The sequence below is a fragment of the Capsicum annuum genome, chromosome 10 (assembly GCF_002878395.1).
Source record: "Capsicum annuum cultivar UCD-10X-F1 chromosome 10, UCD10Xv1.1, whole genome shotgun sequence".
NCBI lineage: Eukaryota > Viridiplantae > Streptophyta > Magnoliopsida > Solanales > Solanaceae > Capsicum > Capsicum annuum.
The window spans coordinates 163,725,269-163,747,735 of record NC_061120.1 but is presented as its reverse complement, the minus strand read 5'-3'; positions in this window follow the sequence as shown (position 1 = coordinate 163,747,735).

Genomic DNA, 22,467 nt, shown 5'->3' with positions numbered 1-22,467 from the left:
TGAATACCAGTTTCTCAAATGTTGAGGTTTGCAATGCTTTAGTGAACAGATTTGGCAAATTATCGACCAAGCAAATTTATTGAATATCTATTTTACCTTTCTTCTCAAGATCATCTATTTCATCTTCCTTCTCATGATCATGAGTGAAAATTTTTTTTGGTGAAATATATTTAGTGTAACCTCCCTTAGAATGAGCTATATACGCAATAGTATCTTCATACAATGTAATTGGAATATCCTCATTAAAATGAATTTCACACATTTATTGAATATGTTGGTTCATGGATCTCAACCAAACACACCCCCTTGATGAATAACGATGATTTCTGAATGATTTGAGAAAGTTGCAGCTAATGTTTGCTTCATTGAACATCATGATATAGTTGTTCCAACATATTTAAACAAATATCTCATCTAATATCTAGCCTTATATGGATCATACAAGTATTCTACATTTTCATGGTCAATCATTTCTAACTTAAATTCATTAAAATAAAATAATTCCAAGTCAATGATTCTCTGAATATATCTGAATAGATGTTTGATGCCATTCTAATGTCTTTTTGTTAGGGAAGAACTAAATCTTGACATTAAAATACCGCAAAACCAATATATGATCGATGTTATTAGCAAGATACGTTAGTACCCAATTGCACTAAGATGTGGAGTTTCATCACCAAGAAGCTCTTCATTATTTTCTTGAAGTAGAAATGGATCTATTTTTATATTAAGTGACCTCACAATCATTGGGATACTCAATGGATGTGATTTATCCATGTAAAATCATGTTGAAATCTTTTCATTATGTGTTGATTGATGGACAAAAATTTCATTTATCAAATGCTCAATCTGTAGGACGAGACAAAATTTTGTCTTTCCCAGATCTTTCATTTCAAATTCTTTATTCAAACACTCAAAAACTTTTGAAAGCTCTTAAGAAGTACCAATGATATTCAAGTCATCAACATACACAACTATCATAGCAAATTCAGATTTAAACCTTCTTATAAAAACACAAGGGAAAATAGGTTCATTTTTGTACCCTTCTTTTACCAAATATTCATTAAGATGATTGTACCACATCTTCCTTAATTGTTTAAATACATATGAGAATTTTTGGAGCTTTATTGAATAAGTTTCTTGCAAACCTTTACATGCTTTAAGTACTTTGAAGGCTTCTAAGATTTTTATAATATATCATTGTCCAATGAGCCATGCAAATAGGTCGTGACAACATCTATTAGGCGCATATCAAGATTTTCATGAACTGCTAGATTTATCATATATCTTAAGGTAATTTCTTCTACCACAGTAGAATATGTCTCTGTATTTTCAATGCCAGACTTTTTCGAAAAACCTTGTGCCGCAAGTCATGCTTGATATCTTACAACTTCACCTTTTCCATTTCATTTCACTCAAAAATTCATTTGTGCCCCACTAGCTTGACATCTTTAGGTGTTTGAATTTTTGGTTCAAAAACTTTACATTTTTCACGTGAAGTCAATTATGCTTGAATTGCATCCTTTCATTTTGGCCAATCATTTCTCTTTCTACATTCATTGACACATTTTGGCTCCAAATTCTCATCTTGTTGTATTATTTCACTAGTAATATACAAGCAAAAATATTGTCAACCACAATATTATTTTGATTTTACCTATTTCTCATCAAGACATAAATTATTAAGATTTTTTCATTCTTATTATTTTCAAGTATTTTAATGTAACACCTCGAGTCTGTACCTCAGATGCTACTTGGTGCTTACGGTCCTGAGGGACCACAAGCTAACCCATGACTGATATCTACTATGAGTACTGAATAATAATATTGTAATAATGTGTAAAATGGGCTAAAATGCCATAAGATTCACAATTTGAATACTGATAAAGAATAAAAACTGTAATAACATCTGGTAAAACATTTGAAATCTGAAACACTATCTAAAATAGTCTAGTCTGAAAAGCCTCTATCTAAACTATCTAAATATGGAGTTGATGGGACAAGCCCCCTACTAACTCTGACTACTGAAATACTAAATCTACTGTAATAATGAAATAAAATAATATCCTTGATAGATGAGGACTAACTACTGATTTTATACTACTAACTGAGTCTATCTAAGAGTGGTCAGGAACCTGAGCATTTGAACCTATGATATGATACATCATAGTGCAAAGAGAAAGTATACATTAGTACATAGAATGTACTGGTATGCTAGATGAGGTAAGGTTGAATACAATGGTTTATATGAATAAGTAATAACTGACTAAATTATATAGGGTAACTGAATATGAGAGTACATGGATAACTAAAACTACTGTAAATTCTGAGTATACAATACTGTGTTTATGCGTATATAAGTACATACTGAAGCTGAGTACTGATTTCTAATAACTGAGTAACTGAATTACTGATACTGAGTTACTGATACTGATTGACTGTGTATGATAGTCCTGATTCTGTTAAACTAAACTAAGTTTTAAACTGAGACTAAAAATAAGACTATAGGAGGTAGTAATCTACCTGACATGCCCTAAATGAGTTAACTGGGGTCCAACCTGTAACCCCAGTTGGAAGGGTGTCAATACCGTGCCATGGGTAAAGATAACTGAAGAGTCACCCTCATCTGGTAGGTGTCCTAAATGAGAATGGTGGTACCCTTAACTTGTAGGTTGATGTCTCAAGCTACGTTGGCTATATAATTATAGAACACAAAGACTACTTTTAAGGATCACACCCTCTACTGACAGATGAGTCACCATCCTTAGGTTCACTCGGTGCTAAATCCTACTCCCAACTGGATACACTAATTATTATACTGCGCTAAACTGGACTGATACTGATTTTCACTAATTTTTGTAACTTACTGAATACTACTGATTGTGACAATACCAAGACTATTCTATAACTATAGTAGCTCTAGGTAAACAATTAGATTTTTGGGTATTGATTTCTCCCAGGACTCGATAGCATGGAAAGTAAAGCATAGCATGATATTGAAAAGCATAACAAGGTCCACTTGTTCATAATTCATTCATAGACACATTTTATCAAACATTTGTAGGGCATAAGCTTGTACATATGCTAGTATGTCATGATTTCACCATTTAATTCGTATGGACATTCCATCAAACACATGGGGAGCACAACTTAATGCATGTAATCATGGACAACATGTAAACATTGTAACTACAACACCCAAACTTACTAAGTCAAGGATAATAACATGGGAATTACACAATTCAATATACATGTTATTTCAGTTTCATAGAATCTATAATTAATCATGGATTGAAACTCAATCAATGTCATGAACATGAATATAATCCAATTTCTATCATGTAAATCATCAATCAATAATGTTGTAGTTTTAAAAATGAATTCTTGGACTCTATGGGTGAAAGGGGCCCATATATGAATACCTAACATACTTGAGAAGAAAAGTTCTTGAAGGTTCTTGGAGGAATTCTTGAGCTTTGTTCTTGTTTTCATGAAAACTAGGGTTTGCTAATTGAGAGAGAATGTTTTTAATCTTGATAAAAGTGAGTAAATAATAATATAATAGGTTATTTTGGGGATTAATTTCGTGTTTAGGCTGATTAGGGATTTTGCGAATTGACCAAACAACCCCTGAAATAAAATCACGAAAACTAAAAATCCCAAATTTGCTTGCTGGTGCGACCGGTGAAAGCTCGCTAGCTCATTGGAAATTGGACAACTGGGAACTAGAAGCTTGGCACGATGTGGTGCAATCACGGTATCCCGTTGTATGCAAATTTAACCCTTGGCGCGACGCGCGATGATCAAAGAGTCACACTAAAAAGTTACACTTGGGAAATTGGCTGGTGGCTTGATGCAGTGGGATCGTGATGGCTCACTATATTTTGAAAATTGTCATTTTTACCCTCTCCATAACACGTTGAAGTACTAGGTGGTACACTGTTTTACTAAAAATGATATAACTTTTCACCCAAGTATCGAATTTTTTTAAATTTTATATCGTTGGAATCTGACTGAATTTTCTATGTGTTGGTAAGCTCTAAACTGAAAAATTCTGAGTATTATAAAATTTTTATATAAGAATCCTTGTATACTGAGAGTTAAACTGAGATAGAAAAATATGAGGTATGATAATATATTCCTTTTGGGAAAATTCGCCCTCGAATGAGACTGATTAAGCTGAGATACACTGATAGAGTGAGTTTACACACTGAACATGCATTTATGATGCATGGAATTCATGAATAAAGCTACTGATAAGCTGAGTTTCCATACTGAACATGCATATCTGATGCATGAGTACATGACTGAACTGATTCATGAATGCATGACTGTCATGAAGATGATATGCAATGGTAATAAATATAAGTTCGTGTCTATAGCTGAATATGGAACTGGCTAAATCTAAGGAAGGCTTTTACCTTACGTTTAGATAGAGTTTGCAGAGAAGAGGTAAGGATACTTGGTCTGCATATCTGTGTCTTCTTCCCAAGTAGCTTCCTCAACGGACTAATTACGGCAAAAAACTTTAACCAAGGGAATTTCCTTGTTCCTTAGTCTGTGAATCTAACAATCAAGGATTTGGACTGGAACCTCTTCAAAAGAGTGATTATTCTAAATATCTATGCCCTCTAAGGGAACTGTGAGTACTGGGTCACCAATACATTTCTTTCGTAAGGAGACTTGGTATACTAGGTGTACTGAAGCTAGATCTGAAGGCAATTTAAGCTCATAAGATACCTTTCTGAAATAATTGAGAATTTTGTAAGGACCGACATATCGAGGACTAAGGTTTCCCTTCTTACCGAACCTCTTTACCCCCTTCATGAGAGATATTTTCAAATACATAAAATTGTCGACCTCAAACTCGAGATCTTTTGTCCTCACATCTGCATACGATTTCTATCGGCTTTGGGGTGCCCTAAGACTTTGTCAAATCAACTGAACCTTTTCTAAGGCATCAAACACTAAATCAAGCCCTACTACTGTGGCCTCACCTACATCAAAATAACTGATTAAAGATCTATATCTCCTACCATAAAGTTCCTAAAATAGAGCCATCTCAATACTAAAATGATAGTTGTTATTATACCTGAATTCAATAAAAGGCAAGTGGTTATCTCAACTACCCTTAAAATCAATAATATAGGCTCTTAACATATCTTCTAGAGTCTGAATGATCCTTTCTGCTTGACCATCAGTCTGAGGGTGGAGAATTTACTGAGGTTAACTTACGTACCAAGATGTAACACCCCAAAATCTCATCCCGAGATGTCACACGGTGCTTAAGGCTACAAGTAGCCCTAAGCTAACCCTTTGAGCCTATTACTACTTCTAACATTTTGTTTAGGGTAAATAAGTGAAACAATGATGCTTTATTGGTCAACTATAATCCAAAATAATTGGAAATAATGTGTGAATAGCAAAAATACTAATAATCTGGACCACAACTTCAACTGACAGCCTAGTCTGACCAAGCCTCTACTGCTTAAATAGTAGAACCATTGGGACAGACCCTCAACTGGCTCACTATGACCTAAAAGTAAAACTCAAAACACTGTGAAATTGGGAAAGATGCAAATATAGGTCCTCGAACCATGAGGACTCACCAACTGTGGAATGTAGACAAAGGTACTCCGGAATCACGATCACGGTTGAGACTGAGCACCTGAACCTACATTATGAGACAATGTAGTACACAGATGTATATATGGATCATCACTTTGGGAATGTACTGAGTATATGGGGGTCTATGTATTTACATAAAATAATATCAATACTCTTTAATAAAATCACGCATGCAAATAGGAATGACTCACATGGCTTGAATAAGTTTAAAATATAAAACTCATAAATCATAAATAGTGAAACATGTAACACAAATATTGTGAGTCATTATACTTATCTTTAATATCTATAATCTCCTCTTATTCTTAGTACTTGAAGGCTAAAGGAAGCTTTAAACAATACTTTCAAACTTATGATTTTATCTTGTGGAGAGTAAAACTTTTTTAAAAATTAAGGGCTTATAATTTTTAGGAACTTTTAACACTTAGGAACTCTAGAACTTTTTCAGACTAGGGAGTTTCTTCTAACCGACATAAACCAGTAAGCTACATGGAGTCCAACGTCTTGCCTACATTGGGGAGAGCTGTTCTACCCTTTCCATCAAAATAGAACCTTAACTTTAGTGATCACTATCTCGGGCTCAGGCCCATAAATCTCAATCCTATGGTGGCATATAGTTCTAGGATATGAAGCCTTGGAATCACACCCAACTCGATGCTAAATACTACTCCCATACTCAGCTCAGAACTTTTGGGAAATCCACCTCAAAATAACTCTAGGGTCTATAGTAAAGACCAAAATATATTCCTCTTTACTTTAAATCATAATAAAATATGGATTCCTATCTTAGGTTAGACCCAAGGGGTCAAATCTATAACTAAACTCTGAAAATAGCTTAGTTATGGGGTACTCATGAGCTAAAAAGTCTTGAACAATAAATCTTAAAATGGGGGTCTATTGAACCAAACTATAAATCTCAAGCAAACATCTCAAAATTCATGCTTAATAATGCAATTACTCATAAGGTATCTTGAAATCTGTAAGTCTCATCAATGAATATAGAAGTATATGCAAAATCATGCAATTTGACATTCAATTCATGGGAAGTATAAAAACCTTGCAACTAATGATAATGGGTGACAACCCCAAACTCATTTTCTTATAAAATATCATAAATTGCAGAAAACTTGTAATTTAAAATAAGCCTTTGGGCACAAGGGTGAAAGAATTACCCTAGTTCAAACCCCACATATCTTAGATTGTGAAATTGGATGAACAAGATTGCTTGAGAATCTTTTTGGACTCTTGAGGGAGGGTTCTTGAAGCCTTTGACTTGGGAACTTTAAATCTTTATTCAATTTGCAGAAATAATGGTGAGTTCTTGAATTTCTTAGAGAAAGAATTTGGGGTTTGTTCTTGTGGAATAAACCCCATCTTTGAGAAGCTTTTGGATAAACTGAAGTCATCTATTTTTTTAGGGTATATTAAGATGTAAAAAGGGTGAAAAATTATGATGAAGTCCCTTTTAAAAATAACTTAAAATCACTGAATGAAATATGCGAAGGTCCGTCCCTAGGTCGATGGTCTGTCGGTCCTGACCGTCGCACCTGGGCCAGATTTGGACTTTCTACCTTGCCTGTGATGGATGGGTCGATGGTCCATCATTGGATTGATGGTTCGTCGTCCTTACTATCACGTCTAAATAAAATGAGGTCTCACTACCTCCTCTACGATGGTTTGGGCAATAGTCCATCGCTAGCTCGATGGGCCATCGCTACCTGAATGGTCCATCGGGCCTCTTCGACACACCTGGGCAATTTAGATTACTTTCTTGATAAAATGGATATCATTGGAAAGATAATTCGGCCATATTATTTTTAGGAAAAGTCTATATGATTTAAATACTAATCATTTTGGAAGTCATTTCTAAATCTTTTAAAGATAGAATAAGGCTTCACTTGACATGTTCTAATGGCTCAAACTATGAGGGAACTTTATGGGGTCTTACATAAGACCCTTTTGGAAAGCTTTCCATAAGTAAAAGGTAAACTCGGGTACCTCTATCTGAGATGGTGGCTACTGGAACTCTATGTAGCCTGACCAACTCTCTAATATAGAGTTTGGCACAGTCCTCAACCAAATAGAAAGTATGGACTGGTAAGAAATGTGAAGATTTGGTTCCTCCTATCTACAATAACACAAATCGAATCATGCTGATGATGAGTATGAGGCAAAACCGTCACAAAGTCCATGTTCACTTTTCCCATTTCCATGTGGGAATACTGAACTCCTGCATTGACCTACTAGGCTTCTACTGCCCAATCTTAACCTACTGACACATAGAGCACTTAGCTACAAACTCTGCGATATCTATCTTTATCTCACTCCACCAATAGATCTCCCATAAATCGCAGTACATCTTAGTGGCCCCTGGATGAATAGATTAATATGCACCATGTGCTTCGGAAAGAATTTGTTGCCTCAAGTCATCTTTGCCTGGCTTACTAGTTTTTGACAATTGATATTTGCACCCTCTCCACGACGTGTTGAAGTACCAGGTGGTACACTATTTTATTAAATATGCTATAAATCTTCACTCGGGTATTGGATTTGAGCAAATTTTATATATTTGGAAAGCTGATTAAATTTCCTACGCATTGGCAAGCTCTAAACTAAAAAATTCTAAGTATTTTAAAAATTTTATGTAGGAATACTCGTATACTAAGAGTTAAACTGCTCTAGGAAAATATGGGGTAGTACATTTAACTTCTTCAATGGTCTTATCATATGTTGAGTCTTGCAACTCTTTTTGAGAAATTTCCATCATATCGTGATCATTCTGATTATTTATTTCTTTTTAAAGGATTTTGTATCCTTGGAACTAATTGGTCTAGAACATTTCAAACTTGGCCTAGACATATTTGCATTAACCACTTCTCCTATCTTCACATCAACTCAAACTAGAGCATTTTCAGCAAGAATATAAATTTAGTAAACCTTGGAAGGTTAGTAAATGCATCTGGTAGATAATCTATAATATTTCAGAAGTAAATCATCTTTTGAACCTGTTGCTCACATAGATTTGTTCATGGATCTAACTGAGATAGTGATAATGCATTCCAATCTATCTCATATTTCAAGTACTTATGTTCTCCTCCTAATGTTGGGTATACTGATTCATCAAAATGACAATTAACAAATCTTGCCACAAACAAATATCCTGTCATAGGTTCTAAATATTTTGTAATGGAAGGATTTTCATATCCAACATATATCCCCAACCTTCATTTGGGTCTTATCTTTGTGCGTTGTGGTGGAGAAATTGGAAAATATGCCACAAATTCAAAAATTCTAAGATGGGAAATGTTTTATTCTTGACAAAAACCCAATTGTAATGGAGAGAATTTTTGATAACTAGTTTGGCCTTATATGCACAAGTGCTGATTCATTCAAAATAGCTTGCCCTCATATTGAAACATGAAGTTTGGTCATCATTAACATGGTGTAGCTATCTATTAAAGACGTTTGATTAATGCTTTTCCTAGACTATTTTGAGTGTGAACATGAGCAACCATATGCTCAACATTTAATCCAGTGAACATACAATAATCATTAAAGGATTGAGATGTAAACATACCAACACTATCAAGACAAATAGTCTTTATTGCATAGTCTGAAAATTGTTCTCTTAACCTTATTATTTGAGCCAAAAATCTTGCTAAAATCAGATTGTAAGTTGATATTAAAAGCATATATGACCATCTTGTAGATGTGTCTATCAAGAACATATAACATTTGAAAGATCCACATGGAGAGAGAATGAGTCCACATATATCAACCTATATATATTCTAGAAATATAGGAGATTCTCTCCTAACCTTATCCATTGAAGAATTAAAAATCAACTTTCCACAAGAACAAGAAACACAAGAGAATTGTTTTGATTGAAGAATATTTTGATACTTCAAATTATGCCTATCTGAACTCTCAATAATTTTTCACATCATATTAAAATTGGGATGGCTCAACCAGTCATGCCAAATGATAAAATCATGTCATGATCCAAATACCAAAGAAAGCCTATTGGAAAACTACTATTAAATGAAATATAATATCAAAACCTAAGATAATACTCTTAAAATAGAGTCAAACCACACAAACATGATGATAGAAAAAAAATATAATCAAAATACCAAACTAAATCTCCAAAACCTAGTGTCGCGGTATAATAATTAACTAATGAACCTCAAAGTCAAATATACATAAAATGTCCAGAAAGGAAAATCTTTGTCTATGAATATAAGGACATATTCTAAACAAGGAAAAAGAAGTAGCAAACTCCAGATACATAGATCAATTGCAAATTCGAATAAACTCTAAGTATCGCCTGAATCAACTGTCGTTCAGAGCACTCATACTTGGATTTTCATTGAAAGGGCGTAGTAAGAATGAGTACGGTCCCCTAGTACTCAGTATGTATCACAGGCTGACTAACCGAAGTAGAAAATAAAGCATATAAAATACACACTAGAGACGTAGCACCTGCAATTAGAAAATATTCCAAATGGTAGACAACACTATCTCCACTAATATTTCTACCATATTCATATATACCATATACAAATACGAGAAAAGAAATACAAGTATACATATATACATATATTACATCAAAGATAATAATACTATATAGAATGAGCACAATATACATATAAAATGCAATAAATATAATTATGATGATGGCAATGATGATGTTAAATAATGCATGAGGTTGTCACACAACCTTTATATACATCTACCGAGCTATGCTCCCAGATAGGACCCATGGGTAGTTCATCAATCCATATACAATCCAGTAACCAATGACAATATCCATGATTACTCTTCTGCACATCCCTAAAGAAGGTCTATAATGCTGTCACAAACTAGTGTTTCTAGAATTTCCAGTATTTTTACAGTGGTACCAATGTTTCATGAAAGAATATGATATGGTGACACAATGCTCACAACCAACCAAATGATAAATTTTTAATTCCAACCAATATAGATAATAAAAAAATCATCCATGGTCTAATATAATCCATCTATCAATAGAGTAAGATATACCATATTCAATACTACACAATTAAAAATTTAGACAATTTTCCACAAAGAATAACACCCAATTATTCAAATATTAGGCCAATATCATCATATAGGATCCCACACAATCACACAAAGTAGATAATGTCTCAAAACAATCAAACTATAATAATACAGGCCCCCACACGGACACAACACAATAAACACATCATTTTTATGATTGATTCCCATACCCATAACATAATTTATACCAATATTTTTTGCTTATCCTAGTCTGAAGGTAAAATTCTATAGGAGGGGTGAACTGAATTTTTTCTATGAGTCGACTACTAACTCCTCTCAATTGACTTGCCTTCAGATCAGTGCATTTTGCAAATAGATTAGATTTAAAATAATTAAACAAGTAAATAATAGAACATAAATTAATGAAACAAAGATTTATCCTGGTTTGGAATACCAATGTGGTGCCTACTTCCAGTCCCCTTAGGTTTTGAAGTTCCTTAGATTGTTGAATGTTGGGCTTGAGTACAATAATAGAAAACAAGTTCTAAAGACTTATTTTGATCTTCAGATCATATGACACAACTTTAGTTGATGTTACAAAGTAGACTCGATCCTACTCTTTATATGACAATTGTAAACTAAAAGTTATAAATCCTTGTAAGAATAAGATTGAGAAACTTTAAATTTTCTACTTGAAGTTGCATAAAGAGTGTTTTTCTTCAGTATTCATCTTTTATAATCTCATTGCTACTCTTTCATAAGAAAACCGAAGAGATTTCTTCTTAATTAGGGATGTAAATTGATTCCTTGATTGAGGAATGTAGTTGTATGATATGTCCATATCAGATATGTTCATACACAACTTTGGATCACATCCATATTAGATATATCTGTGATCTATTTTCTTTTTTGGTCTTGTAGAGATTAATGCTTTTCAAAATGTGCTCATGATCTTCTTTTTTTTTCTTGATCTAATTTGTCGAAACTTTTCTTTATTGAGTTGGTATGCCAATTCTGGGATTATGAAACTTCTTTTATTTCTGTGATATTTGATTGGTCTTCTTTCCATACTATTTGAATGCCATGATCCTCCATATCTTTGGGTGAGATACTCTTCTATCTTCCAATATCTTGATTTGATATTTTGTGACATTTGGAGCTGAGATTCTCCTTCCATTTTTTCTTATTTGTGATTGAATTACTTGGATACCGTGGATGTCCTTCCATTCCTGATGTCCTAGGATCCGTCTTCCTTTATCCTTCCAATATTAGCAATCTTCAATATCCTTTTAAGATACACTTGTTAGTTTATCTTTATTAAAACATAGACTTAAGAGGCTGACAATCTACCCCTTTTTGATAATGACACTAAGAGTAAACATTAATTGACTTCCCTGTCGGTTGGCTTGCTCCCCCTGACTTGTACAAGCATGTAAACATCAATTGACTTGCTTTGCTCTGCTCCCCTAACTGGTAGGCTACTATGATATTCCTGCTTTCTCTCTCTTTAACATAATCAAAAAGAAAAAATACACTGGCAGTATATACACAAGGAGGTTCACACATATCCAAAATAAATCTTAAAGATCATTAATGATAAGAATACCAAGCCTTTATCGAAGGGAACAAAATCTTTCCTCTAGCAAGGATTTTGTAAAAATATCTGCTAGTTGATTTTTAGAGTCAGCAAATTTTAGAGTAAACTCACTGTTCCCTATATAATCTGAAATAAATTGATGCTTTATATCAATATTTTTAGCCCTAGAGTGATGCATAGTATACTTAGATAAGCTAATAGAACTAGTGTTATAATAGGAAAAGGTTTAAAAGATAAGTCAAACTCAAGAAGTTGATGCATAATCCATAAGATTAGAGTACCACAGATTCGACAGCCATGCATTCAACTTTAGTGGTTAAAATAGCAACAGAAGTTTGCTTCTTTCCATGCCATGAGATAAGGGCATCACCAAGATTTTGAGATATTCTACTAATGCTTTTTTATAAATTTTGTCTCCTACAAAATTAGTATCTAAATAGTAATTTAAATTAAAGTATGAGGAGTAGGGATGCCATAGTCCAAAGTCTTAAGTTCATATTAAATATTAGATGATTCGTTTGATGGCAGTGAGGTGAGACTCCTTGAGAATCGACTAGAATCCGGTGTATTTACACACACTAAACATAATATCTGATTGACTTGTAGTCAAGTAGAGTAGAGATCCGATCATCCCCTGATACATCTTTTCATCAATGTCTTTTCTAGATAAATCTGAATTAATGCCTGTGGATGGGCTCATTAGTGTTCTATAGGCCTTTTCTTTTTCCATACTAAACTTTTTAATAAGTTCTTTCATGTATTTGGCTGGACTGATGAAAATGCCTTTGAAAGTTTATTTTGTTTGTAATAATAGAAAGAATGTGAGCTCACCCATAAGACTCATTTCGAATGCTCCTTTCATCAAATTAGAAAAATTCTTGCACATAGAGATGTTAGAACTACCAAAGATGATATCATCAACATAAATTTTCTTAATGACGAGATTTGAATCAAGCTTTTGTATGAACAGATTTGTGTCAATTTTAACCCTTTGAAAATAATCATTGAGTAAAAAAGTACTCAATCTTTCATACCTAGGTTTTGGATCTTATTTGAGGTCGTAGTGTACTTTTGATAATTTGAAAACATGATTTAGATATGAAGGATCTTCAAATCAGGGGGGTTGTTTTACAAAAACTTCCTCATGAATAAAGCCATTTAAGAATACATTTTTTACATCCATTTGGTATAACTTAAAACATTTGAATGCGGCAAAAGCTAATAAAATTTGTATTGAATCTAACCTTGCCATAGAGGCAAAAGTCTCTTCCTAATCAATATATTCCTGTTGGGAGTATCCTTGAGCTACAAATTTGGCTTTATTTCTGATAACTTTACCTTTTTTATTTAATTTATTCATGTGCACCCATCTGGTTCTAATTACGGAGCAGTTTCTAGGTCTTTAAACTAGAGTCTAGACTTGATTTTGTTCAAATTGATACAGTTCTTCCTTCATAGATTCAACCCATGATTCATCATTGAGAGCTTCATTAGTTCTCTTTGGTTTAATTTGTGATAAAAGGGCAACGAATTCTTGTGTCCTTAATGATGCTCTGGTTTGTACTCTATCATTTGGATTTCCAATGAAGAGTTCATTTGGATGGCTAGCATCATGCTTCCATTTTTTCAGAACACTCGGTTTAACTATTTTTATAGTAGAAGTTGACTCTGTTGGAGGTATAGTTGGCTTGTCTTGTGAAGGTTCTGAGGTTGTGCTTTAATTTTTTCCAATTTGTAGTTACTCACTTGTTCTTTATAAGAACTTACTCGTAGGGATGCTATTAGATTTATTAAAAATATTATGCATAGATTCCTCAACAGATAGGGTTCTTTTATTAAAATCCCTGTAAGCACGACTAGTAGGAGAGTAACCAAGGAAAATACCTTCATCACTTTGTGGATTGAATTTTCCTAAGGCATTCTTACCATTGTTGTGAATAAAACATTTGTAGCTAAAGGGACATAAGTAGACAATGTTGGGCTTCTTTCCCCTCAGAGTTCATAAGGTGTTTTCTTTAGAATAGGTCTGATCAGGAGCCTATTAATGATATGACATATTGTACTAACTGCTTCTGCCCAAACGTGATCTGGGAGATTATGTTCCAACAACATTGTCCTGGCAATTTCCTAGAGGGACCGATTCTTTTGCTCCACTACACCATTTTGTTGAAGAGACCATGGTGAAGTGAAGTTCTGAGATTATTCATTATCAGCACAATACTCCTCAAATGTCTTATTTTCAAATTCTCTTCCATGATCATTGTGAACATAAGTGATAAGGTGTTTAACTTCTCTCTGTACCTTTCTACAAAAACTTCTCAAAATTTATGAATGCCTTATTTTAATATGTAAGAAACATTACCCAAGTAAATCGTGAGTAATCATCAACTATGACAAAAATATATAACTTTCCACCAATGCTTGTGGTATTAGTAGGACCAAATAGATCGAAGTGGATTATTTGAAGAGGTTTCGTAGTACAGACAATGTCTTTGACTTTGAAAGATGTTCGAGTATGTTTACCTAATTGCCAGGCATCACAGATGTGATCCTTTTTAAACTTGAGTTTTGGCATACATTTCACCTAATCAAGTCTAGACAATTTTTCAATAATATGTATACTAGAATACCCAAGCTTTCTATGCCACAACTGAGTATGATTGGTTTGCATAGTGAGGTAGGTTAAGGTAGAAAAATCAGGACCATTTAAGATATAAATGCTATCAATGCATTCACCAATAAGAGAGATGTTTCTTTTGTTGTGTTTGATTAAGCAATTTTTGGCCTTGAAGAGTACTTCAAATCTGGTATCACAGAGATGACTGATGCTAAGCAGATTTTGTTTGAGGTCATCTTCTAGATATTCTTATGTGAATTCGCATGATGAGTTAAGTCGTACTGGGCCAACTCTAATTGTGTTGTCTCTACCATTGTCACTGCACCTTATTGATCCCCCATCTATTTTCTCTAGAGCAGAAAAATTTTCTTTCTTTCCACTCATGTGTCTGGAACATTCGCTATAAATAACCCACATTCCTTTCTTATAGCTCTTGCAGACCTATTCCTTCAACATAAAAAGATCAGTTTTATTTAGGTACCTACGTGGTCTTGGGTCCGTACAGGTCAGATATGCTTTCTTTAGGCCTCCAAACCCATGAAGTTTTAGGTTTATGGTTGTAGCTGTATGATTTGTGCCCTCTCTATCCACATATAAAACATACATGTCCTCGAGAAGAAAACGATATCTTAGCTAATTTAAATGATTCTAATGAGGAGCTAGATTTGTTTGAAAAGAGTTGGATTTCACAAAACTGTGACTAGGAGATTTCTTAGTATTGTTTAGCTTTATTTTTAAATCATTAATCTCTTCATGAGGTGGGTCAATTTCAATTTGACATGCTTTGATTAATATTTGATGACTTTTGTGTTCCTCAGCAAATTTTTATTTAAATAGGGCTTCATAACTTTTCTTTTCTTGAAAATGTTTGTTATATTCATTTATGACCTTTTGAAGCTCATCGATTATCAAATCTAAGTTAGATTCAAGAATATTACAGTTGTGATAGTCATATGTTCTTACCTCGCTGGATTCACCAGTTGCCATGAAGCATATATTAGCAGCTTCTACTATTTCTTCGGTTTCATCTTCACGACTCTAGGCTCCAAAATTTTGATTTTTTCTGGATGATCTTTTCCTTAGCTTGGGACAGTTTTTTTAAAGTGACTATGTCTTCTACTGTAGTAATAGCGATCATCATTTTTGGTGGAATCATCATTCATGGCTCCTTGGGATCTCTGTAGTCACTGTCTCATGATTTTCCTTATTCCACGATTTATGAGAGATATTTCTTCACTATTGGCATCTTCAATAATGTCCACTTCTTTGTTTGGAGCAGCAATGAAGGCTACCGATTTATTTTTCTCCTCTTTGTGGTACCTATTTATATAATTTTTCTCATATACATTAAGGTTACCTCGTAGTTCATCGTTTGTCATGTTGTGAAGATCTCCGTCTTCTAGAATAGGAGCCTTGGTTTCCCAAATCTTTGGGAGACTTTGAACCAGCTACTGGACTTACAGGCTATGCAGATAGCTCATCCCCAGTGATTTAAGTTTGCATACGATCTTGCTAAATCTGGCAAATATTGCTTCAATGTCCTCATTCTCTTCCACTGTAAACAACTCTATTCTTTGAATAGGGCAGCAATTTTTGACTTCTTTACTTTGGTTGTTCCTTCATAGGTTACCTCCAGTTTGTCCCACATTTCTTTTGCAGTTTCACAAGTTGATATCTTGTCATATTCTTATCTACTAACTGCACACAAAATTAAACTTAAAGCACTTCATTAGTTTGGATTACCTATTGTCATTCTTTCGTGACCTTGAATCTTTCAATGTCTTCTATGTCGAAACTTCTCGATTCTTAGTCTTTGTCCTTTGACTTCTCCCTGAGTCCTGAAATCGGCTTTGGACCCTTCTTGATGACAACCCAGGCTTGGAAGTCATTTGATTGGCCACAGATTCTGAATCTGTTCTTCCAGTAAGCATAATGTTATCCATTAAAGTATAGTGGTCTTGTGAAGGAATGACCATCTTAAAGGAGAGAGCCAGGAATTTAATAATTGGCCATTTAATCTTTGATCACTTGTGGTTAAACAATGCGTTAAGTGAGACCTGCTCTGATACCAATTGAAATTTAAAAGGGGGTGAATTAAAATTTTTCTGTGAGTCGACTACTGACTCCTCTTAGTTGACTCACTTACAGATCAGTGCACTTTACAAACAGATTAGTTTTAAAACAATTAAACAAGTAAATAATAGAACATAAAGTAATAATACAAATGTTTGTCCTTGTTCGGAACACCAATGTGGTTCCTACTTTCAGTCCCCTTGGGTTTTAAATTTTCTTTACATCATTCAATGTTGGGCTCGAGTACAATGATAGGAAACTAGTTCTGAAGACTTATTTTTCTCACCCGATCTTGTGACACAACTTCAGTTAATTTTACAAAGTTCACTCAATCCTACACTTTATATAATAATTGTAAACTAAAAGTTACAAAGCCTTGTGAGACTAAGATTGAGACACTTTGAATTTTCTGCTTGAAGTTGTGTAAGAGTTTCTATCTTCAGCCTTTGTCTTTTATAGTCTCGCCTACTACTCTTTCATAAGGAAACCCAAGAGATTTCTTCTAAATCAAGGATGTAAATTGATTCCTTGATTAGAAATGTAGTCATATGATATGTACATATAATACTTTGGATCACGTCCATATCAGATATATTCGTGATCTATTATACTTTTTGGTCTTGTAAAGATTGATGCCTTTACAAATGTACTCATAATTTTCTCTTATTTTCTTGATCTGATTTGTCAAAACTTATGTTGATTGACTTGGCTTGTCGCGGTTTTGGGATTGTGAACCTTCTTCTATTTCTATGATATTTGATTGATCTGCTTTCCATACTATTTGAATGTTGTGATCCTCCATATCTTTGAGTGAGATAATCTTCTATCTTCCAATATCTTGATTCTATTTTCCGTGACATTTGGAGCTGAGATTCTTCTTCTATTTGCTCTCATTTGTGATTGAATTACTTGGATACTGTGGATGTCCTTCCATTGATGTCCCTGGAGTCAGCTTCCTTTATCCTTCTAAAATTAGCAATCTTTACTGTCCTGTAAAGATACACTTTTTTATTTGTCATTATTAAAATGTAGACTCAGGAGGCTAACTGAAGGAAGTTAAGCCATAACCAACTTCAAATGCTGAAGACTAGTACAAACGAGCTTTCAACCTGAGCTTACACCTCAGAAATGTATCCACAATCAACTAAAGCATATAGATATAGAATCAATGCATTAAAAGAAAGCCAACTAAACCCATATTGCTCATATCTTAGACAAGTCAAAATGGGCCCCTGAAACGGGTTTATGAAAAGAAGGGTAAAATGGAAATTTTTGCCCAAAAATATTTTTTTTTCATGATTAATGGAACTCATGGGAGAAAACCAAAGAGAAAATGGTTTGGAATGGAATTTAAACTGAAGAATTATTAATGTGGACCTTGCGATCCAAATAACCCAAATTCCATCTTTGAATTCATGTTTTAACAAGGTATTAATGATGAAAATCGAAGTAAAATGATTGAAATATTGGAGCTTACCCAATCCTACAAAAAAGAAGAAGTAGCTCCTAAACACGAAACCCTAAGCTCAAAGTCCAAAATATGGTGAAGAAAATGAGAAAATAATTTTATAAACCCAGGCATCATGTGCCGTTAAAGCAGTCAAATGGATGCTTTAGCGGTCACCACTAAAGCGATCAAGTACTGCTTTATGTGATAGCCCCCAAAATGTGACAATTCACTAAAGTGGTCGAGGGATGCCAAAACGCCCTTGTCTAGATAGTAGACGACCTCTAAAGTAGATAAAATAGTACTTTAGTAGTTGCACCTACTGTGGAGACATAGAAATTTTATGTCTCCGTGGATCCCTAGATATTCATTCAAAATTTTGAGAACACAAATAAACTATGCTACCCTATCAAATTCGACACTCCAGTCTCAATCAGATTCTTGAAAAAATGCTATTTTCAGAAAATTTATCCCCAAGACCTATTTTCACAACTTTTTGAGTGGGTGGGGGGGGGGGTCAAAATGAGATAAAAAAGCCACAAAATCACACCAACCATGTTACCAACCTTCAATTGACATTTCAGACTGTTACCAGCCTCCGGGCATACAAACTCGACCACTAATCCTCAAGACACTGTGTGGGTCTAGTGTGGCTTCTTTTGCCTCCCCACTCAACACCTTATCTCGAATCACACTCAACCTTTCATTATCAAACCGATAAGATTGAATCTATTCAATCAAGGATAACATAGCCTCAACAAATGCCAAAACATATCCAGGTGTCGGAATAATGAGTCTGAAACTATAACTGTGGGAGTGTTCATCTAACTGACATACCCTGATTATAGATTGAGTTGGGGTTTAACCTATCACCCCAATTAGAAGGGTATTATCACCTTGCCAAGGGATACTATGAATATTGTGTCCACCCTAATATGGTAGGAAGACTCGTGAAATATATATTATTGCGTCAACCACAATCTGGCATGAGGATGACTTACCCTATGATCGCTAAGTTGTTCTACAATGCAGGGACTGGTACTAAGGGTCCAACCCTCTATTGGAAGGAATACCCCTATCCCTGGGTTCACTCGATGCTGAATTTTACTCCCAACTAAATTAATACTAAACTGATCACTAGATTGTACTAGTATTGGCTGAACTAACCCTATTCATGTTGACTGACTGAACTGGATTATGTTCAATAAGTTCTGTTAACTGACTGAGTACTACGGTTCTTGACCTTTACTAGTATGATTCTATAACTACTGCAACTAAGTATACAGCTAGATTTTGGATAATAAATACCACCAGGACTCAATAGCATAATGGATAAAACATAGTAAATCTTGAATGCATAGCAATAGTCAATCATTCACAATTCATTCATTGAGTCATTTTTTCAAACACATGGAGGTCATAGGCTTGTGCATTATTGGGAACATATGCTAACATGTCATGATTTCACTATTCAATTCACGTGGAGATTCTATCAAACACTTGGGGAGCATAATTAATGCATATGATGATAAAAAACACATAAGCATCATGAATACAACTTAAACTTCCAAATTCAAGGGTTTTAAGATGAAAGATTCATAATTAAACACACATGCTAACATAATTTCATGGAACTCATAAAAGATATCAACTTGAAATCCAGAGAACAACTCAAACATGACTTAATTAAATTCATAACATAGAAATCATAATTCATGTTTTTAAAAAGGCTTCTTGAACTCCAAGGGTGGAAGAAAACCCAAACATGAACACCTAACATACCTTGATTGTTTATTTCATGGGATTCGTGGAGGATTTCTTAGAACTTGGGCTTGAACTTTATGAACTAGAGTTTATTTCTTGATAGGAGTTTGAGAAGAATCAATGTATTTTGCCCTTTAGAATATTAAATTTTGTATTTTGGCTGAATTGGGTTTGGAGAAAAGGACCTAAATGCATGAATGACATGAGAATGTTATGCAGCTATAACTAAACATGGAATAGAGTAAATCTAAGGAAGTCTATTACCTTCGGCTGAATCTGAGTTTGCAGAGAAGAGGTAAGGGTACTTGGTCCGTATGTCTGCTTCCGCTTCCCAAGTAGCACCCTCAATGGACTGATTTCACCAAAGAGACATGAAACACTGGGTGCACTGATTCTAAGTTTGCAGGAAACTCAGGCTCATAAGATACCTGGGAGCGTGTGTTGTTGACTTTAAGGGTAGTTGAGATGACCACTTATCTTTGATTGAGTTCACGTATAACAACAACTATCATTCTAGTATTTAGATGGCTGTGTTTAAGGCACTTTATGGGAGAAGATATAAATCTTTCATTGGTTGGTTTGAAGTAGGTAAGGCCGCAGTAGTAGGGCCTGACTTGGTGTTTGATGCCTTAGAGAAAGTGAAGTTAATTAGAGAGAGGCTTAAGACAGCTTAGAACCGACAGAAATCATATACAGATATGAGAAGAAAAGATATTGAGTTTTATATTGGCAAATTTATGTATTTGAAAATCTCTTCTATGAAGAGAGTGAAGAGATTTGGAAGAAAGGGGAAGCTTAGTTGCCTGCAATTCATATTTAGTGTCTATCATAACACTGTGTAAACCCTAGGATGGAAACATACACTATTAGATGAGGGTGTGATTCTTAGAAGTCATCCTTGCATTTTTGAACTAAGTAGCCAGCATAGGTTGAGACATCCAAACTATCAGATGAGGGTTGATGAGGTGGATAAGCACTATCAATTGAGGGCCCCACTATTCTTTTTTGGGGACACTTGTAGATAAGGGTCACTCATAGCTTGTCTTTATAAGTGGTGAGGTATTGAAACCCTTCCTATTGGGGTTATAGATTAGACCCTAACTCAACTATAATGACATATTATGGGCATGTCGATTAGATAATTACTTCCTATAGTTTCAGTTATAGAATTCAAGACTATCAAATATATTAACTCAGAACAGTATAGATTTTAGCTATTTTCATCAGATTTAGGACTGTCAGATATAGTCACTCATGTCCTCAGTTATATCAGTTATTAAAATTTAGTTATTAGTCATGTTAGTTATCAGTAAATTAATGTTATCACAATCTCAGCAATAGTTACTACGTAGTCATGCATATATTATCACATTCATATTAGTCAGTTAGCCAGTGTTGTTCATGTCTATGAAACCTATGCATTCAACCTACTTTCCATGCATACTAGTACATTCAAAGTACTGACGCATTTCCGCTATGGTATCTTATACCATAGGTTCAGAAGCACGAGCTCCAAAGCCTAAGTAGCATTCCAATCTCAGTAATGATTCCTCATCTCTCGAGGACATGATCATTTATTTAATATCTCATTAAGTAATTTATTAGTTGGAGTTAGTTGGGGACATGTCCCATTAACATCTTATTCAGATAGATCAGCCATTTAGAGGCTTTCCAGACTATCATGTTATTTTAGTTTTGTTTTAAGTATTTCATACCTCATTTATATGTTATATCATTATCAGTTATGTTATAGTCTTAAACCTTATGGCCTTTCAATTTATGTGTCATAATAATATAGTATATTACGCAATATATAGGTATAGATATCAGTTATGGGTTAGCTTGTGGTCCTTCAGGGTCATGAGCACTGTGTAGCATTCTGGGTACCAGATCTGGGTTGTTACAAACTTGGTATCAAAGCCTAAGATTCAATAGAGTCCTAGGAAGTTTGAAAGCCGTATCTAGTAGAGTCTTGTGCATGGGTGTGTTGTGAGCCACATGTATGTGTAGAAGGCTATAAGATGTTTTAAGAAAAGTTTCCCTTCTTTCAGTATTCATGTCATGCCAGTAAGTATAATCTCAAGTTAATTTTTGAGTCTAATCTGTTTCTCCATTTCTTCTACAGAATATGCCTCCTAGAAGAAGAAATGATAATTAGTCATCCCCTCATACCAAAGAACCTTTGGGTGAACATATTTCTCATGCAGAGTTTAGAGCTGTATTAACTACTCTTACTCCGTCAGTTTCCAGTCAGAATGAATTACCAGCCATCGTACTAGCCAACCCAGTGGCCAATTTATCTACAGCTAGGATTCGGGA